Below are 22,010 nucleotides of genomic sequence, written 5' to 3'. Positions count from 1 at the left end.
ACGTCCGGGCATCTCCTGGGCAACGCCTCTGTAGAAGGCCAATTAGGATGTTCTCAAGTCGCTTCGGGACACGATATAGAAAATGTGCGTCTGGGATGCATTTTAGCCTGTTTTTCCAGATCAACTCAAAGCAAAAGAGAAACCAGCTTTGCCTTTGGCTTCTCTCTGGAGGCCTCATTTCCATGCAGAAGGCCAAGAGGTCCTGACTTGCAAGGGACGGTCCCTTCTTTCCGGTTCTGTTGTCCGCAGGCAAATCTCTTTCCCCTTAAAATATAAATAGCCTTGCCATTCTTCAGGGTTCAGCTGTCCCTTCAAGCAACCCTTTCCTGTCCAGAAAATGTAGTTTGAGTGAATAGGTAAGGCAAAGGTTTTCCCCTGACATTAAGTCTAGTTGGTGCCCATCTCCATTTCTAAGCCGAAGAGCCGGCGTTGTCCATAGACACCTCTATGGTCACGTGGCCGGCATGACTGCATGGAGCCTTTCCTGTTGATCTACTCACATTTTGCATGTTTTCAAATTGCTAGGTTGGCAGAAGCTGGGGCTAACAGCGGGAACTCACCCTGCTCTCCAGATTCGAAACACTGACCTTTCAATCATGGAGATGGGTAAGAAATAAAATTATATTATTATTGTTCCAAGAATTTGGAACACTTTATTAGTCACCTCGTGTTTACAATATTTATATGGTGCACTTTACCCAGTCTACTTTTACAACCTAATCCATGTTTTTATTAGTTTTTGTCATTTATTTTTATTGGGTAATGTTTAATTTTTTATCATTGTGCACGTCTTTTGTCTATTGTTGTGTTTTATATTGCTATTGTTTTTATTCGGGCTTGCCCCATGTAAGCCGCCCTGAGTCCCCTTTGGGGAGATAGAGGCGGAGTATAAAAATAAAGTTATTATTATTAAGTTATTATTTTATTATGACACAGCAAACAAGATAGATATGCTGGATTTCGTATCACAAAATCACAAGTTGAACACTTCCCAAGTGTCTAGGACTGTGTGATGTATTTTCGGATGATGCATGCAGATCCCAGTCGGGTGGCCTTTTGCAGTTGGCAGATCGTGATTTTGTCAATGTCTATTGTTTCCAAATGCTGGCTGAGATCTTTTGGCACGGCACCAAATAATAATAATAATAATAATAATAATAATAATAATAATAATAATAATAATAACGGTCTGCCAACTGCAAAAGGCCACCCTACTGGGATCTGCACGCATCATCCGAAAATACATCACACAGTCCTAGACACTTGGGAAGTGTTCGACTTGTAATTTTGTGATATGAAATCCAGCATATCTATCTTGTTTGCTGTATAATAATAATAATAATAATAATAATAATAATAATAATAATAATAATAATTTACTATATCGATTTATATGCCTTTTTTCTCAGGGCAGTGAACAGTGCTAAAAACACCATAGCATTGAGCCCTATCTTCAAAACAGTGTCAACATTTTAAATAGCACCTATAAAATTAAAAGGATAAACCTGGTGCCTGGAGCTGGATCTAGACTACCAAATAATGCCTTTTGAACAGCATTATATAGGTTCAAACTGTATTATCTGTCAGTGTAAATCCAGTCAAAAGAAACTACAGTAGAATCTCACTTATCCAACACTCGCTTATCCAAGGTTATGGATTATCCAAGGCATTTTTGTAGTCAATCTTTTCAATATATCGTGATATTTTGGTGCTAAATTCGTAAATACAGTAATTGCAACATAACATTACAGCGTATTGAACTCAAGTATAAGCCTAGTTTTTCAGCCCTTTTTTAAGATTGAAAAAGCCCTCCTCGGCTTATACTCGGGTGAGGGTCCTGGTTGGCTTATATTTGGGTCAGCTTATACTCGAGAATATATGGTACATTTATTATTTTTCTCTATTATTGTTGCTACTATTACAATTACAGTAGAGTCTCGCTTATCCAACGTTCTGGATTATCCAACGCATTTTTCTAGTCAATGTTTCTAATATATCATGATATTTTGGTGCTAAATTTTTAAATACAACAATTACAACATAACATTCCTGCAGTGAGACTCTACTGTAAATGGAAGCACACACAATAGGTATTGAACTTTGGTTTTCTGTGCCCCGGTTCAATGGATCATTGGAAATCCAGCCGGGATTATGTTTGCTTTTAGCCTCAATTCTGATGCAGCCTTTTCTGAAAAGATGAAAGGAAGCAAAGAGGATGGCTATCTGGATTGCTAAGGCTGGCACGAGAAGCTTGCAAGAATGTGAAGGTCATAGCAAAGTAAATAAAAAACTAATAGAGATGTGGGTTTTTTTGCCCATGTTGTGCCAATTGGCTGCCACCCAAGAGCGCATCCCTGCGGTTCAAAAGTTGCTTATCGCAGGAAAATGACTCAAAGTCTGATCCGAGTTTGATTCACTTCCTCCCTTTATAACTTGGCAGCGGCTGCTCAAAACATCTTCCCTCAAGGCGGTGTGGTGGGGAGGGGATTCCCAGAGCCGCTTTGTCTCTTAAATCTTGTCTCAGCCGCCGCTTTCACACCCGGCTTTCGCACCAGAGGCCTGGTTTCCTCTGATGCCAGGGCAACCAGTTCTGCATCTGCACCAGAAACCCAAATGCCTTGGACACACGCTAAGTAGGCGAGACCATGTACCTACCTACTCATGTTTTGGAGGAAGGAAGGGGCAAAACCTCCTCTGATTATTCCTTGCCAAAGAAAACCCTAAGAGATTCATGGGCTGAAGATATAGGGTGCATCTGTAAGACAATCTATATATATAAAAGAGTGATGGCATCACGGCGACCCACAAAACAACAAAACTACAGGCGTCCCAACCTCGAAATTTGACAACCCAACCCATCATCCGCGCCTCTAGGTTGATACAACAAAAAGAAAAGAAAAATAAAGTCCTAATTAGAGAGAGAGGAATAATTGCTTTTATACAATTGCTGCCAGTTAGAAGGCTAAGCTCCTCCAACTTGGTCTCCTAGCAACGCAATAAAAAATAATAAAAAACACTAAAAAATTAATACAATAAAATACTATAATAACAGAAAATAACTAAAAATAATACGAGCAAATAATAAAATATAACAGATAAAAATATAACTTACAATTAAATTAATAAAAATTGCAAATAAAGTCAAAAATTACACAACAATTTTTAACCAATACCACCACCACTTTGCCACAGCAACGCGTGGCTGGGCACAGCTAGTTACTGTATATACTCGAGTATAAGCCTAGTTTTTGAGCCTTCTTTTTGAGACCAAAAAAGCCCCCCTCGGCTTATAATAATAATAATAATAATAATAATAATAATAATAATAATAATAATACTCGGGTGAGGGTCCTGGTTGGCTTATATTTGGGCCAGCTTATACTCGAGAATATATGGTACATTGAACACAAAACAGATGCATCCTAGCATAAAATTTGAGACCATTACTTAAAACTACATCATTTTGAAATTTTTTAAATTAGTTCAACGATCGTTCATTAATTCTGGCTTCCTCGCTGGCTTTTCCCAAAGTTTGGTGAGTGATTAAATGTTGGCAAAGAGGAGGCAAAGAGATAAGACCCACATGGATGCTTTTGTTTTTTCAAGATTAGAAGAGACAAGACCTCATTTCATACCAACTCAGACATTATTATCATCTTAACAAAACTTGGGTACATACACTTTATCTTTTGCAAATATTCTTCCCCAGCAGAAAATTATTTATTGACTATTAAACTGATAAGGTTTAAGTAAACTTTTCAACTTTGGGCAATAAGAGTTTTACAACCCAACCTTTCTTTTCCTTTCAATTAATCCCACTTATTTATACAATTTGGTCAGAAAACCATTCAAATATTTTGACCCCATCTACGTTGCCATATAATGCAGTTCCAAACTGCATTAATTACTGTATATATTTGAGTATAAGCCTAGTTTTTCAGCCCTTTTTTTTAAGACTGAAAAAGCCCCCCTCGGCTTATGCTCGGGTGAGGGTCCTGGTTGGCTTATATTTGGGTCAGCTTATACTCGAGAATATATGGTACATTTATTATTTTTCTCTATTATTGTTGCTACTGTTACAATTACAGTAGAGTCTCACTTATTCAACACTCACTTATCCAACGTTCTGGATTATCCAAGGCATTTTTCTAGTCAATGTTTTCAATATATCATGATATTTTGGTGCTAAATTTTTAAATACAATAATTACAACATAACATTACTGCGTATTGAACTACTTTTCCCGTCAAATTTGTTGTATAACATGATGTTTTGGTGCTTAATTTGTAAAATCATAACCTAATTTGATGTTTAATAGGCTTTTCCTTAATCCCTCATTATCCAACCTATTCGCTTATCCAACATTCTGCTAGCCTGTTTATGTTGGATAAGTGAGACTCTACTGTACGTTACTCTATGTTTATTATTATTAATACATTTATTATTTCACTCTGATCTTATTATTATTATTGCATTTATTATTTTACTCTATTTATTACTACATGTATTATTTTCCTGTAATAATAATAATTATTATTATTGTTATTATTACAGCTTATACTCGAGAATATATGGTACATTTATTATTTTTCTCTATTATTATTGGTATTATTAAATTTATTATTTTTCTCTATTATTGTTGCTACTATTACATTTATTTTACTCTATTTTTATTATTATTAATAGTACATTTATTATTTCACTCTGATCTTATTATTATGATTATTGCATTTATTATTTTACTCTATTTATTATTACATGTATTATTTTCCTGTATTTATTATTATTATTATTATTATTATTATTATTATTATTATTATTACATGTATTATTTTACTCTATTATTCTTAAAAGGATACATAAGCACATTTACATTGAAGAAGATGAGAAGAATTATTTGATCAGAGTTGGACAGTCTTATCTTAAATTTGAGCTTGATGTAAATATTCAAAAACATTTAACCTACTGATGCTTTAATTAATGTAATTTTATTGGCATCTGCTTTTATTTCTGAAATTTACCACCCTTGGCTTATACTGGAGTCAATGTTTTCCCAGTTTTGTTCGTGGTAAAATTAGGTGCCTCGGCTTATATTCGGGTCGGCTTATACTCGAGTATATACGGTGTGTGTATATATATATATATATATATATATTTATTTATTTATTTATTTATTTATTTATTTATTTATTTATTTACAGCATTTATATTCCGCCCTTCTCACCCCGAAGGGGATTCAGGGCGGATCACATTACACATATAGGCAAACATTCAATGCCTTTTAACATAGAACAAAGACAAACAAACATAGGCTCCGAGCGGCCTCGAACTCATGACCTCCTGGTCAGAGTGATTCATTGCAGTTAATTGCAGCTGGCTTGCTCTCCCGCCTGCGCCACAGCCCGGGCCCAATATATATGGGAGGAGACAAGATCTCTTGCAATATGTGTTGTAGTTTTACAAAGTGATTTGTCTCCTCTACCCAACAGTGTTAGTATCTCACCAAGCTTCCAACTCCAAGATCCCATGGCATTGAGTTATAACCATTCAAGTGGGGTTGAACTGCATTCATTGTATAGTGCAGACACAGAGCATGCTCTGGTTAGACAAAAACACCTAAGGCATATATATATATATATATATATATATATATATATATATATAGTTTATTTATATGACTAAATATCCGTAAAAAACTGGAAATTAACCACATCCCCTTCGTCATCAACAATCTCGAAGATTGGATCTAGTTCAGCAGATAGGGTCCAATTTCATCTGTTTTAAATAGTCCTTTACCAGGTCCCAGTTGGTTTCTTTCTTTGGTAAGCCTTGGCTTGGAGATAACCAATATGTAAGTTTGTCCATGTTCATCACCTCCATAACTTTACTTAACCACTCCTCCATATATCTATATATATAAAAGAGTGATGGCATCGGGGCAGCGAACAAAATGACAAAACGACAGGCCCCCCAACCTCGAAATTTGACAACACAACCCATCATTCACGGCTCTAAGTTGATACAACAAAAAGCAAAGAAAAATAAAGTCCTAATTACAGGGAGAGGAATACTAGTTTTTATCCAATTGCTGCCAGTTTGAAGGCTAAGCTCCGCCCACTTGGTCTCCTAGCAACCTACTCAGTCCAGGGGACAGGCACAGTTAGGCCTCACTTAGGCCTCTTCCACAGATTATCAGATTTTCACTGGATTATATGGCAGTGTAGACTCAAGGCCCTTCCACACAGCTATATAACCCATTTAGAATCTTATATTATCTGCTTTGAACTGGATTATCTTGACTCCACACTGCCATATAATCCACTTCAGTGTGCATACTAAACATAAAGACAACCATACAACAGACATTCAATACCACCACTACCTCAACAATTTCTCACCAACACCACCAGACAATGCCACAGCAACGCGTGGCTGGGCACAGCTAGTATATATATATATATATACTATATATATATATATAAATAAAACAAAAACAAAAAAACTATGACGAACCAGTTAAAGTTAGATGGAAGTCAACAAACTTTTATATATTTTTATATTTTTTTCTTGTTTTTTGTATCTCTAATTTTCCTACTTTTCTATAAACAATAAGTGTTCTCCCACTTTCGTTGTGAAAACTTTATTAGTTGTCAATTTTTCTTTCTCTCTTTTTCTTGTTTTAAATACAAAACTTTCAATAAAATATATTACAAAAAAAAAACACCCAAGGTGGAAGAAAAACAGTCATCAAAACATTCCCAAAGTGAGTCCTTTAAAGACTGTAATATCCTTCTCTTGACAGATAAGAAACAACAAGGAAGGGACCTTGGGAATTGCTCGGTCCCTTGGTTGCATGCAAAGCCAATGATGAAACTCTGGAGCAACATTGCAAGAGGCAAACGTTTTTGTAAAAGTTGCAATCCGTTTGTGACGCATCTACACTGTTGAATTAATACGGTTCTATAGAATCGTAGAACTGGAAGAGACTACGAGGGCCATCCAGTCCAACCCGCTGCTATGCAGGAAGACACAATCAAAACACTCCCGACAGATGGCCCTCTGGCCTCTGCTTAAAAACCTCCAGAGATGGAGACTGCATTATTTTAGAAACAGTTATGGTTCAATATAATCGAATCATGTGGATTATAGTTTGACAAGGCCTTCTCTGACAACTACAACTCCCAGGATTATACAGCATTCAGACTTGCTAGTTAAAGTGGTACCAAAGTGCATTCATTCTGCAGTGTAGATGCACCCGGTGGATAAATAGATAATTTGACATCACCTTAACTGCCATGTCTCAATGCAATGGAATTATAGTACAACAGAGTCTCGCTTATCCAATGTTCTGTATTATCCAACGCAGTCTGCCTTTTAGTAGTCAGCGTTTTTGTAGTCAATGTTTTCAATACAATGAGATGTTTGGTGTTAAATTTGTAAATTACAGTAGAGTCTCACTTATCCAACCTTCACTTATCCAACATTCTGCATTATCCAACGCAGTCTGTCTTTTAGTAGTCAGTGTTTTTGTAGTCAATGTTTTCAATATATTGTGACATTTTTGTGCTAAATTTGTAAATACAGTAATTATAGTAGAGTCTCGCTTGTCCAACCTTCACTTATCCAACGTTCTGTATTATCCAACGCAGCCTGCCTTTTAGTAGTCAGCAGTTTTGTAGTCAATGTTTTCAATATATTGTGACATTTTGGTGCTAAATTTGTAAATACAGTAATTATAGTAGAGTCTCGCTTATCCAACCTTCACTTATCCAACGTTCTGTATTATCCAACACAGCCTGCCTTTTAGTAGTCAGCAGTTTTGTAGTCAATGTTTTCAATACATTGTGATGTTTTGGTGCTAAATGTGTAAATACAGTAATTACAGTAGAGTCTCGCTTATCCAACCTTCACTTATCCAATGTTCTGTATTATCCAACGCAGCCTGCCTTTTAGTAGTCAGCATTTTTCAATAATTGCAAAGTTTTGGTGCTAAATTCATAAATACAGTAATTGCTACATAATGTTACCGTGTGTTGAACTGCATTTTCTGTCAATTTGTTGTAAAACATGATGTTTTGTTGCTTAATTTGTAAAATGATAAAGTAATTTGATGTTTAATAGGTTTTTCCTTAATCTCAATTTACTATCCAACATTTTCCCTTATCCAACGTTCTGCCGGCCCGTTTATGTTGGATAAGTGAGACTTTACTGTAATTAATTTGACAAGGTCTGGCAAAAAGTAGTGGTGTCTCCCCAAACTACAACTCCTTGGATGCCATAAGATTGAGCCAAGGCAGTTCAAGTGGTATCAAACTGCATTAATTCCACAGTGTAGATGATCCCGAAAGTGTCACTCGCTCATCCATAAGCTGTCAAAGTCTAGGGAGCTTGTGAGCCAAGTAAATTCATTTTATAAGCCAAGTCCATTCTGAATGCTTGCAAGTCACTGTGTTATTTCTTCTCTCCCAGGTGGAAAGAGCCGGTGTCAGGTATCCGGGGCCTTTCCCTTGGGCGACTGGCGCAGGTGGGAGAAGTCAACATGTCAGCCTGTTTGTCTGCTGTCTGGTTCTTTGGGAAGTATTTTAAGACTTCCAATAACAAAGCCCTTGCATCAGATTGAAAGCAGGTGGCTCATCTCATCCCGCTAGCTTGGGGAGGTACTAGCGTGGGGAATGAAGGGACCATAAGCCAGAAAATAGTAAACTTTTGCCTATGTGGCTTTGCCTCTGAATATGCCACTCCCTTCCTATGAGCTGGTGCCTTTCTTCAGAAAATTCTAAAGAGAAGAAAGCTCAGAGTAAACAAGTGAGGTCACAGGTATCATTTATGCCAAGTAGGTGTGGAAGGTGAGGAAGACCCTCAGCCATTGGTCAATTTTAGATAAGCCAAAGGTATATATTCATTGTTTACTATGCACATTTTTGCATGGTACGGACCCACTAGAGTGGGTGCCTACGGCTGTTTGCCTTATCATCAGCTGTGATAACAATAAAAAGCTTGTTTTATTGCTCTCTTGGAATTCTCTCCTTTACTTCCCCTCCGGGCTAGTCTCCAACAATTGAAGATCTCTAAGAATTAATTGATACTCCCTAGGACCTCCAGTGCATCCTGTATCAACATTGTCGAGTTAATGCAGTTTGACAACACTTTAGGTGTCATGGCTCAATGCCTTGGAATCCTAGGAAGTGTACTTTGGAGAGGCACCAACATTCTTTGTGTCAAGACATTGCTAAACTACATCTTCCAGGACGCCATAAGCGTTGAGACATGGCAGTTAAAGTGGAGTCAGGTAAAGGTTTTCCCCTGACATTAAGTCTAGTCATGTCCAACTCTGAGGGTTGGTGCTCATCTCCATTTCTAAGCCGAAGAGCCAGCGTTGTTCATAGACACCTCCAAGGTTGTGTGGCCGGCATGACTGCATGGGGTGGCATTATCTTCCCACCGGAGCGTTACCTATTTATCCACCCACATTTGCATGTTTTTGAACTGCTAGGTTGGGAGAGGCTGGGGCTAACAGCGGGAGCTCACCCCGCTTCCCAGATGTGAACCGTCAGCCATTCGGACAGCAAGTTCAGCAGCTCAGCGGTTTAACCCACTGCGCCACTGTGGTCTCAAACTGCATTAATTCTACTTTCTAGATACACTCTATGGGACTTTCCACACAGCTATATATTATTAAAAGGATATATAAGCACATTGACATTGAAGAAGATGAGAATAATGATTTAATTAGAGTTGGAAAGTCTTATCTTAAATTTGAGCTTTGTGTAAATATTCAAAAACATTTAACCTACTGATGCCTCAATTAATGTAATTTTATTGGTATCTATTTTCATTTCTGAAATTTACCACCCTCGGCTTATACTGGAGTCAATGTTTTCCCAGGTTTTTTGTGGTAAAATTAGATGCATTGGCTTATATTCGGGTCGGTTTATACTTGAGTATATACGGTATATTGCTTTTTCTCTCTCTCTCCTTTTAACTATATACACTTTTTTCTAACTCTATCTTTTCAGCCCTCTATCCTATAAACAAACTTGGTCTCATACTTTCACTGTATATACCACTTGAAACTTTAATTTTAATTTTTTTAAAAGTCTGATTCAGTTTAAAGTAGCTCCCTGTAAGAGACCCAGAAATGCTCAGCCTTGAAACTGCCATGTCAATAATGGGAGAAAAGTCTGCAAAGCCTCCTTTGCCATTTCACATGGGGCACAATTACTGGGTTACGGTGTCATGAGAGGAACGTTCCTAATGAAATCCCACCGGTGCCATTATCGGAAGGTCATAGAGAGGTCTCACCCCAAACATCTTTTCCAAGGGTGACTGGGGGTCTCTAAAGCACATGGCAAGACATCTAGTGCCACTTTCATTGAAGAGGCACTCCAGGAGCAGAGTAAGAAACTCTTTGGTTAGTTTTGGAAGAAGAGTCATGCTGTCTGGGAGATTTCTGGGACCAATACACCAAAAATGAAATGGAAGAGTTGGTCCAGGTTAGAGACAGAGATTAGGAAGACATTGGTTCAGTTAGTTGTGGTTAGGAGGGAGGAGAGTAGAAAGAATATGAGAGATAGGAGTGTTGGTGTTAGAAAGATGGAAATGGAATTGCGATGCTATCATTACGCAGCATGAAAATAAAATGTGATTGCACCTGATACAGACTTGTGATTATTGTTCTGCCAGTGAGATCAGCAACACTCGTGACTGTCTTTAGTTGGTTACCCACAGCTGGCAGCTTTTATTCACAGTGCCTTTTATCAGATTCAATGTCATTTTTCTCCCCTTATCATCTGTTTCAGATTATTAGCCCGTTGGGGTTTAACCACGGAACCTTCTTGGGTTTGATGGATGCCGAAGATACAAGGCTAGCTTTCTTCATAATTTGTCACTATTATTCCGCTCAGAAGTTATCCTTTTTCCATTAACGTATCAAAAGTACTCATTACACAGTTACACAGTTGATATTGGGGCACCATTTTATTATTCCACTAGCTGTGCCCGGCCACGCGTTGCTATGGCTTATGGGAATCCTTTGTTGGCCAGTTGGAATAGCAGTGAATAGCCTTGCAGTCTCAAAGCCTGGCCATTTTCTTCTTATGGGAATTCTTGTTTGGTGAGGTAGAATGCAACGGAATAGGGTTGCTGCTTGGAAGCCTGGGTACTTGTGTTCTAAGGGAATGTTTTTTTGGGCTGCTAGAATTAATAATAATAATAATAATAATAATAATAATAATAATAATAATAAAAATAAAACTTTATTTATACCCCGCCACCACCTCCCCATGGGGACTCGGGGCAGCTCACAATGTTACAAAAGTAACAATGCAAATACATGGGCCCGGGCTGTGGCGCAGGCGGGAGAGCAAGCCAGCTGCAATTAACTGCAATGAATCACTCTGGTTGCAGCTGGCTTGCCCTCCAGCCCACGCCACAGCCCGGGCCCTCCATGTAACGGCGCTCCATGCAGTCATGCCGGCCACATGACCTTGGAGGTGTCTATGGACAACGCCGGCTCTTCGGCTCAGAAATGATGAATACCATCCCCCTAGAGTCGGACACGACTGGACTTATCATCAGGGGAAAGCTTTACCTTTACCTTCAACTGCATATGGTAAATGATTTCTCCTATACTTGGTTCATTTTTAATTCCAAAACGTAATCTACTTTCTGGATAGCCCTCGTATATAGATTGCATATAATGAGGCTGGAGTGTCTATGGATTTTGGTATCCTGGAACCAACCCCAAGGGCTCACTGTATGGATAGTTGTGCTGTATGTAAATATACACACAGACATATTACAAGGCTTTCTCTGACTGCTCCCATTTGATTAAAAGGGGATTTGACTATGCAAACATATTGCCTGGCCTCAAGCAGAAGGCATATGTTGCCATAACCCTGAACCAAAGAGTAATTTGTCACAGGATCGGACAGAAAAGCCCATTTGGGAACTATAATTAGGGATAGACTCCCAAATTTAGCTGCCTGGGGTCAGAAAACATAGCAACACCCTATCTTTCCCCATGTAAACCATTTAGGCTGGCCCAAACCTTTGGTGATGTTGGATTGCAATTTGGAGTCGTCTTAGTTAGCAGTGGGATTTGGCAGCATTTCGAAGGCCACACATTGGCCATCCTTTGTCTAAACCGGATTAATCACCAGAACAAATACAACTGAATTGACGCAACCACCACTATGTTCCAAAGCAAACAAAATCCCGCAAGATTATTTGCCCGTCTCTCCGATAACCTTGGTTGGGAAATTTTGGAGAAACCCACACCGACTTCAAGATGACAGATAACCAAACAGAATCCAGATCAATGGCCTCCGAAGCGTTCCCGCCGCATAGCTAAACCAGTGACCTGATCATATAAAGATAAGGAGGTGACTAACTCCTTATCGGTCTTTATTTGCAACCCGGATTCCTTGACAAGGTCTCTGCGGATGCTTGGAAGCACGCAGACCCATATTTTCGAAACAAACAAACCCTGAAACAAAAAGGCACAATTGTATGTTGGAATCCGCCCTGAGTCCCCTTGGGGAGATAGGACGGAATACAAATAAAGTTTTATTATTTTATTGTATGACACAGCAAACAAGATAGACATGCTGGATTTTGTTTCACAAAACCACAGGTCGAACACTTCCCAAGTGTCTAGGACTGTGTGATGTATTTTTGGATGATGCGCGCAGATCCCAGCAGGGTGGCCTTTTGCAGCTGGCAGATCGTAATTTTGTCGATGTCTATTGTTTCCAAATGCCGGCTGAGATCTTTTGGCACGGCACCCAATGTGCCCATCACCACCGGGACCACCTGCACTGGTTTCTTCCAGAGTCTTTGAAGTTCAATCTTGAGGTCCTGATAGCGGCTGAGTTTTTCCTGTTGTTTTTCGTCAATGCAACTGTCACCTGGGATGGTGACATCAATGATCCAAACCTTTTTTCTTTTCCACAACTGTGATGTCTGGTGTGTTGTGTTCCAGAATTTTGTCAGTCTGGATTCGGAAGTCCCACAGTATCTTTGCGTGCTCATTTTCCAATGCTTTTGCAGTTTTGTGATCCCACCAGTTCTTTGCTGCTGGGAGGTGGTATTTGAGGCATAAGTTCCAATGAATCCTTTGGGTCACATAGTTGTGCCTCTGTTTGTAGTCTGTCTGTGCGATTTTCTTACAGCAGCTGAGGATATGATCAATGGTTTCGTCAGCTTCCTTGCACAGTCTGCATTTTGGGTCATCAGCTGATTTTTCGATCTTGGCCTGAATTGCCTTTGTCCTGATGTCTTGCTCCTGGGCTGCAAGGATCAGGCCTTCTGTCTCCTTCTTCAGGGTCCCATTCGTGAGCCAGAGCCAGGTCTTCTCCTTGTCAGCTTTTCCTTCAATTTTGTCAAGGAACTATTATTATTATTATTATTATTATTATTATTATTATTATTATTATTATTATTATTATTATTATTGAGAGTTCTGCCTTGCCATTGTGATCTCCAATTGGCCCTCCACATTTGTGTCCTCCAGTATGGTCACCTTTATTATAAGCTGTGCTGGGAAACCTACCGTATATACTCGAGTATAAGCCGACCCGAATATAAGCCGAGGCACCTAATTTTACCACAAAAAACCTGGGAAAACATTGACTCCAGTATAAGCCGAGGGTGGTAAATTACAGAAATAAAAACAGATACCAATAAAATTACATTAATTGAGGCACCAGTAGGTTAAATGTTTTTGAATATTTACATCAAGCTCAAATTTCATATAAGACTGTCCAACTCTGATCAAATCATTATTCTCATCTTCTTCAATGTAAATGTGCTTATGTATCCTCTTAATAATAATAGAGTAAAATAATACATGTAGTAATAATAATAATAAATAGAGTAAAAAAAATTCATGTAGTAATAAATAAAGTAATTCATGTAGTAATAGAGTAAAATAATAAATATAATAAACAGAGTGAAATAATAAATGTGTTAATAATAAAAAATAGAGTAATACATAGAGTAAAATAATAAATATAATAATAATAATAAGATCAGAGTGAAATAATAAATGTGTTAATAATAATAAAAATAGAGTAAAATAAATGTAATAGTAGCAACAATAATGGAGAAAAATAATAAATGTAATAATAGAGAAAAATAATAAATGTACCATATATTCTTGAGTATAAGCTGACCCATATATAAGCCAACCAGGAACCTCACCCGAGTATATGCCGAGGGAGGCTTTTTCAGTCTTTAAAAAAAGGGCTGAAAAATTAGGCTTATACTCGAGTATATACAGTAATTCTTGAGATCTATTCTCTCAAGTAAAATAAAATTGGCCATTATTATTATTATTATTATTATTATTATTATTATTATTATTATTATTTTATTGTATGACACAGCAAACAAGATAGATATGTTGGATTTCGTTTCACAGAATCACAAGTCAAACACTTCCCAAGTGTCTAGGACTGTGTGATGTACTTTTGGATGATGCGTGCAGATCCCAGTAGGGTGGCCTTTTGCAGTTGGCAGATCGTGATTTTGTCAATGTCTATTGACATTATTATTATTATTATTATTATTATTATTATTATTAGTATTATTATTTTATTATGACACAGCAAACAAGATAGATATGCTGGATTTCATATCACAAAATCACAAGTTGAACACTTCCCAAGTGTCTAGGACTGTGTGATGATGATGATGATGATGATGATGATTATTATTATTATTATTATTTGGGGGTCCTGTACCTTTAAGCCCGGCAACTGTGGAGGGTTGACTGGACAAGTATTTTATCATCCCTGCAAAGTACGTTCCCACTACTTCTTCTTTGCTGTGATTTTTCCGGGCTGTCTGGCTATGTTCCAGAAGCATTTTCTCCTGACGTTTCGCCCACCTCTATGGCAGGCATCCTCAGAGGTTGTGAAGTCTGTTGGAAACTAGGCAAGTGGAGTTTATATACCTGTGGAAAGAAAGAACTCTTGTCTGTTGGATTGTTGTGAGTTTTCCAGGCTGTATGGCCATGTTCCAGAAGCATTCTGTCCTGACGTTTCACCCACGTCTATGGCAGGCATCCTCAGAGGTTGCGAGGTCTGTTGGAAACTAATAGTGGGGTTTATACACCTGTGTCCAATATTCAAGGTGGGAGAAAGAACTCTTGTCTGTTTGAGAGAAGTTTCCAACAGACCTCACAACCTCTGAGGATGCCTGCCACAGATGTGGGCAAAACGTCAGGAGAGAATGCTTCTGGAACATGGCCATAGAGCTCGGAAAACCGACAGGAACCCCATGATTCCAGCCTTCGACAATACATATTTCTTGCTTCGAACATATTTGTACCCGTCCCCTTTGTTGTTGATCTGTACTCGTTTTGACCTTTAGCTTTCTTTATTCTTCCTTGATGATTCATTCATTTCTTTCCTTCTTTATACAGGCTTTTTCCCCCTTTCACTTCCTCCTTGGGTTTGTTGTGCAAGCCACATGGGCCTTTTCAGATGTTTCCTGTTTTGCTGCCATGGAATTGATTGTGCTTCTTGCAGCTCCTTCTTCATGACTTCCTATACACCGCAATGGAAGGACAAGCTGGAATGTGTCCAGAGAAGGGCAACTAGAATGATCAAGGGTCTGGAGAACAAGCCCAATGAGGAGCGGCTTAAAGAACTAGCCATGTTTAGCCTGCAGAAGAGAAGGCTGAGAGGAGACATATATGTGTTTGAAGTCATAGGGAGGAGGGAGCAAGCTTGTTTTCTGCTGCCCTGGAGACTAGGAATCTGTTTTATTTGATTGTTATACAGTTATAGTTATTTTATTGTTTTGTTTTATATTTTAACTTGTTTACACCTTGTTTTCTTTTGGGCTTGGCCCCATGTTAGCCGTCCCGAGTCCCTTCGGGGAGATGGTGGCGGGATACAAAAATAAAATATTATTTGATTGCAATACAGTTATTGTTATTGTTTTGTTTTATATTTTAACTTGTTTACACCTTGTTTTCTTTTGGGCTTGGCCCCATGTTAGCCATCCTGAGTCTCTTTGGGGAGATGGTGGCGGGATACAACAACAACAACAACAACAACAACAATAATAATAATAATAATAATAATTATTATTATTAGGACACAATGGAACAATGGCTTCAAACTACAGGAAAGGAGATTCCACTTGAACATCAGGAAAAACGTCCTAACCGTGAGAGAGAGCTGTTCAACAGTGGAACTCTCTGCTGCAGGGTGTGGTGAAGGCTCCATCTTTGCAGGCTTTGAAACAGAGGCTGGATGGCCATCTGTCGGGGGTGCTTTGAATGTGATTTTCCTGTTTCTTGGCAGAAAGGGGTTGGACTGGATGGCCCAACTCTATAATAATAATAATAATAATAATAATAATAATAATAATAATAATAATAATAATACAGTAGAGTCTCACTTATCCAACGTTCTGGATTATCCAACGCATTTTTGTAGTCAATGTTTTCAATATATCGTGATATTTTGGTGCTAAATTTGTAAATACAGTAATTGCAACACAACATTACTGCGTATTGAACTACTTTTTCTGTCAAATTTGTTGTATAACATAATGTTTTGGTGCTTAATTTGTAAAATCATAATCTAATTTGATTTCAATAGGCTTTTCCTTAATCCCTCCTTATTATCCAACATATTCGCTTATCCAACATTCTGCCGGCCCGTTTATGTTGGATAAGTGAGACACTACTGTATAAACAGTTTAAAATGCAGGGCAAAAATTACGAACAAAAATACAACAGTTTTATATAGTAATCAGTAAAAAACATTGCATACAATAAGACATAAATAACCAAGCAAATAAAGTACAGTAGAGTCTCACTTATCCAACACTCGCTTATCCAACGTTCTGGATTATCCAACGCATTTTTGTAGTCAATGTTTTCAATATATCGTGATATTTTGGTGCTAAATTTGTAAATACAGTAATTATAACATAACATTACTGAGCATTGAACTACGTTTTCTGACAAATTTTTTGTATAACATGATATTTTGGTGCTTAATCTGTAAAATCATAACCTATTTTGATGTTTAATAGGCTTTTTCTTAATCTCTCCTTATTATCCAACATATTCACTTATCCAACGTTCTGCCGGCCCGTTTATGTTGGATAAGTGAGACTCTACTGTAATAATACAGACATCAACCACTATGGGTAAAAGGGGGGTCAGGCCTAAGAAGATACACGATTTCAAGGCCTTTAATAAAGTCTAGGATTCTATGATTCTAATTTTATGGTCAAACCGCTTTCAAACTGCATTAAATGGTCAGTGTAGATGCACCCAAGGACTCCAAATGCCATTTCAGTAAACGACGAAAGGTCAGTCAAGGGAACTCCTGCGGTGTAGGAAACTAGTCATAAAAATAAGGGAAATGTGCTATGGAAGCCAACCGCAGCGGCTCCATCACTTTGTCCCTGATGCTTTATTATATGAAAGCCCAACCTGTGCATTTTCTTTGCCGCGTGTGGTTATAGAGATGACTTGGCCGCCTTATCACAAGCCGGGATCTGAGGCCGGTCTCTCGTGCGACAAGAACCTCAAGGCTCAGGGAGGCTGATGCAAGGCCCGGGTGTTAAGAGTCGCTTGGTAACCACAGCGGCATTCGTGTCAACAGAGTCAAGCGATGCCACGAGGCTTCGAAAGGGTCTGGCGGTTAGCGTTGAGCACAAGAACGAGTCATATGTGCCAGCATTTATGGCACAGCAGCAAAACCATTTCGTGTAGTGAGATCAAGGCGGTTATATACTGCATATACTCGAGTATAAGCCTAGTTTTTCAGCCCTTTTTTTAAGACTGAAAAAGCCCCCCTCGGCTTATACTCAGGTGAGGGTCTTGGTTGGCTTATATTTGGGTCAGCTTATACTCGAGAACATATGGTACATTTATTATTTTTCTCCATTATTGTTGCTACTATCACATTTATTTTACTCTATTTTTATTATTATTAATAATACATTTATTATTTCACTCTGATATAATTATTATTGCATTTATTATTTTACTCTATTATTATTACTTGTATTATTTTCCTGTATTTTTATTATTATTATTATTATTATTATTATTATATTATGACACAGCAAACAAGATAGACATGCTGGATTTCATATCACAAAACCATAAGTCGTACACTTCCCAAGTGTCTAGGACTGTGTGATGTATTTTCGGATGATGCGTGCCGATCCCAGTAGGGTGGCCTTTTGAGGTTGGCAGATTGTAATTTTGTCAATGTCTATTGTTTCCAAATGCCGGCTGAGATCTTTTGGCATGGCACCCAATGTGCCGATCACCACCGGGACCACCTGCACTGGTTTTTGCCAGTGTCTTTGAAGTTCAATCTTGAGGTCCTGATAGCGGCTGAGTTTTTCCTGTTGTTCTTCATCAATGCGACTGTCACCTGGGATGGCAACATCAATAATAATTATTATTATTATTATTACAGCTTATACTCGAGAATATATGGTACATTTATTATTTTTCTATTATTATTGGTATTATTAAATTTATTATTTTTCTCTATTATTGTTGCTACTATTACATTTATTTTACTCTGTTTATTATTATCAATACATTTATTATTTCACTCTGATCTTATTATTATTATTATTGCATTTATTATTTTACTCTATTATTATGTGTATTATTTTCCTGTATTTATTATTATTATTATTACATGTATTATTTTATTCTATTATTATTAAAAGGACACATAAGCACATTTACATTGAAGATGAGAATGATTTGATCAGAGTTGGACAGCCTTATCTTAAATTTGAGCTTTATGTAAGTATTCAAAAACATTTAACCTACCGATGCCTCAATTAATGTCATTTTATTGGTATCTATTTTTATTTCTGAAATTTACCACCCATGGCTTATACTGGAGTCAATGTTTTCCCAGTTTTTGTGTAGTAAAATTAGGTACCTCAGCTTATATTTGGGTCGGCTTATATTCGAGTATATACGGCATATAGGAGTATCCAAAAAAGTCACTAGTGCAGAATGAATGCAGTTTGACACCACTATGGCTCAATGCAGTGAAATCCTGGGAGTTGTAGTTTGTTGTGGCAGTGAAGGCAAAAGTCCTTGTCGAACAGCATTTCCCCTGACTTCCATCGCAGTAAAAGTTATGTCAAACTGCAGCCATTCTTCAGCATAGATGCACCCATGGTCAAACTACAGATCCCAATTCCCTTGATTGTTGGGCATGCTGGCCACTCTAGTTTTCAATGATGTTTTCGCAAAGGTTGCTTCTAACCCTTAGACGAAGGGTTAGAAGGCACGATCATCAAGTTTGCAGACGACACAAAACTGGGAGGGATAGCTAACACTCCAGAAGACAGGAGCAGAATTCAAAACGATCTTGACAGACTAGAGAGATGATTGGCCGAAACTCACAAAATGAAGTTCAACAGGGACAAATGCAAGATGCTTCACTTCGGCAGAAAAAATGGAAATCAAAGATACAGAATGGGGGACGCCTGGCTTGACAGCAGTGTGTGCGAAAAAGACCTTGGAGTCCTCGTGGGGAACAAGTTAAACATGAGCCAACAATGTGATGCGGCTGCTAAAAAAGCCAATGGGATTCTGTCCTGCATCAATAGGGGAATAGCGTCTAGATCCAGGAAAGTCATGCTCCCCCTTATTCTATTCTGCCTTGGTCAGACCACACCTGGAATCACACTGTGTCCAACTTTGGGCACCACAGTTGAAGGGAGATGTTGACAAGCTGGAAAGCGTCCAGAGGAGGGCGACTAAAATGATGAAGGGTCTGGAGAACAAGCCCTATGAGGAGCGGCTTAAAGAGCTGGGCATGTTTAGCCTGCAGAAGAGAAGGCTGAGAGGAGACATGATAGCCATGTACAAATACGTGAAGGGAAGTCTTAGGGAGGAGGGAGCAAGCTTGTTTTCTGCTGCCCTGCAGACTAGGACACGGAACAACGGCTTCAAACTACAGGAAAGGAGATTCCACCTGAACATCAGGAAGAACTTCCTCACTGTGAGAGCTGTTCGACAGTGGAACTCTCTCCCCGGGGCCGTGGTGGAGGCTCCTTCCTTGGAGGCTTTTAAGCAGAGGCTGGATGGCCATCTGTCGGGGGTGCTTTGAATGCGATTTCCTGCTTCTTAGCAGGGGGTTGGACTAGATGGCCCATGTGGTCTCTTCCAACTCTACTATTCTATGATTCTATGATTCTAGGGGTGTTTTTGCCAACTGCTGCTGCTTTTATCAGGCTTTCCCACTTTTTCTTCCCAAGAGTCTTGTTAAATGAGAACTTTCCACTCTTGCCCTGGCCGCTCATCCAAAGCCCCAAGGTCTTTGCATCACTTTCTGAAGTTCTCCCTTGTTACCAAAGGTTGGCACGTGTTGTCAAAGGCTTCCATGGCCGGAATCACTGGGCTGCTGTGAGTTTTCCGGGCTGTATGGCTGTGTTCCAGAAGCATTCTCTCTTGACGTTTCACCCAGATCTATGGCACAACAACCAAGTGATTCTGGCCATGAATAATAATAATAATCCGAAAATACATCACACAGTCCTAGACACTTGGGAAGTGTTCGACTTGTGATTTTGGGATACGAAATCCAGCATATCTATCTTGTTTGCTGTGTCATAATAAAATAATAATAATAATAATAATAATAATAATAATAATAATAATAATTACACTTTATTTATATTCCAATCTTCTCCCTGATTATAGCATATAAATAGACACAGGCAAACATTCAGTGCCTTGTTACAATAAAATACAATGAGACAAACATACACAGACAAGGGCAAAGGCTTCTCCTTTCATTTCCTAGCCTTCTTTCTTTCCTTCCTTCCTTCCTTCCTTTCTCTCTCTCTCTCTTTCTTTCTTTCTCTATCTATCTTTCCCTCTCTATCTATCTTTATCTCTCTCTTCCTTCCTCTCTTTCTTTCTTTCCTGGTTTCTTTCTTTCCTGGTTTCTTTCTTTCCTTCCTTCCTTCCTTTCTCTCTCTTCCTTCCTTCCTTCCTCTCTCTCTCTCTTTCTTTCTCTCTTTCTTTCTTTCTTTCTTTCTCTCTCTCTCCATCTTTCTCTATCTTTATCTCTCTCTCTCTCTCTCTCTTTCTTTCTTTCTCTATCTATCTTTCCCTCTCTATCTATCTTTATCTCTCTCTTCCTTCCTCTCTTTCTTTCTTTCCTGGTTTCTTTCTTTCCTTCCTTCCTTCCTTCCTTCCTTCCTTCCTTCCTTCCTTCCTTCCTTCCTTCCTTCCTTCTTTCCTTCCTTCCTTCCTTCCTTCCTTCTTTCCTTCCTTCCTCCCTCCGTCCCTCTCTCTCTTTCCTTCTTTCCTTCCTTCCTTCTTTCCTTCCTTCCTTCCTTCTTTCCTTCCTTCCTCTCTCTCTCTCTCTCTCTCTCTCTCTTTCTTTCTTTCTCTCTCTCTCCATCTTTCTCTCTCTATCTATCTTTATCTCTCTCTCTCTCTCTCTTTCTTTCTTTCTTTCCTGGTTTCTTTCTTTCTTTCTTTCCTTCCTTCCTTCCTTCCTTCCTTCTTTCCTTCCTTCCTTCCTTCCTTCCTTCCTTCCTTCCTTCCTTCCTTCTTTCCTTCCTTCCTCCCTCCGTCCCTCTCTCTCTTTCCTTCTTTCCTTCCTTCCTTCTTTCCTTCCTTCCTTCCTTCTTTCCTTCCTTCCTCTCTCTCTCTCTCTCTCTCTCCCTTTCTTTCTTTCTTCCTCCCTTCCTTCCTCCCTTCCTTCCTTCCTCCCTCCCTCCCTCCCTCCCTCCCTCCCTCCCCCTTCCTTCCTTCCTTCCTTCCTTCCTTCCTTCCTTCCTTCCTTCCTTCCTTCCTTCCTTCCTTCCTTCTTCTTTCTTTCTTTCTTTCTTTCTTTCTTTCTTTCTTTCTTTCTTTCTTTCTCTCCCTCTTGAACTCGAGCCTTTCCCCCCCTTTCCGCCCCTTGCTGCCCCGCAGGAACCCGATTGGCTCCTTGAATCCGGATTACGCACCGAATCCCTCCCTCCTTCCTCCCCTGGAC

General features: G+C 38.8%; 1 long non-coding RNA gene across 1 annotated transcript; it reads left to right on the top strand.

The window, feature by feature from the left end:
* The first annotated feature begins 507 nt into the window (after positions 1–507).
* On the top strand, positions 508–15,934 carry LOC134293956 (uncharacterized). The gene is made up of 2 exons (XR_010000918.1): positions 508–606; positions 15,428–15,934. It is a non-coding gene; the product is annotated as an uncharacterized LOC134293956 (long non-coding RNA).
* The last annotated feature ends 6,076 nt before the right edge of the window (positions 15,935–22,010 follow it).

The sequence above is a fragment of the Anolis carolinensis genome, unplaced genomic scaffold (assembly GCF_035594765.1).
Source record: "Anolis carolinensis isolate JA03-04 unplaced genomic scaffold, rAnoCar3.1.pri scaffold_11, whole genome shotgun sequence".
In the NCBI taxonomy this organism is placed as follows: domain Eukaryota; kingdom Metazoa; phylum Chordata; class Lepidosauria; order Squamata; family Dactyloidae; genus Anolis; species Anolis carolinensis.
Note: the sequence above shows the minus strand (reverse complement) of the source record. Positions and strands in the feature narration are given on the sequence as shown.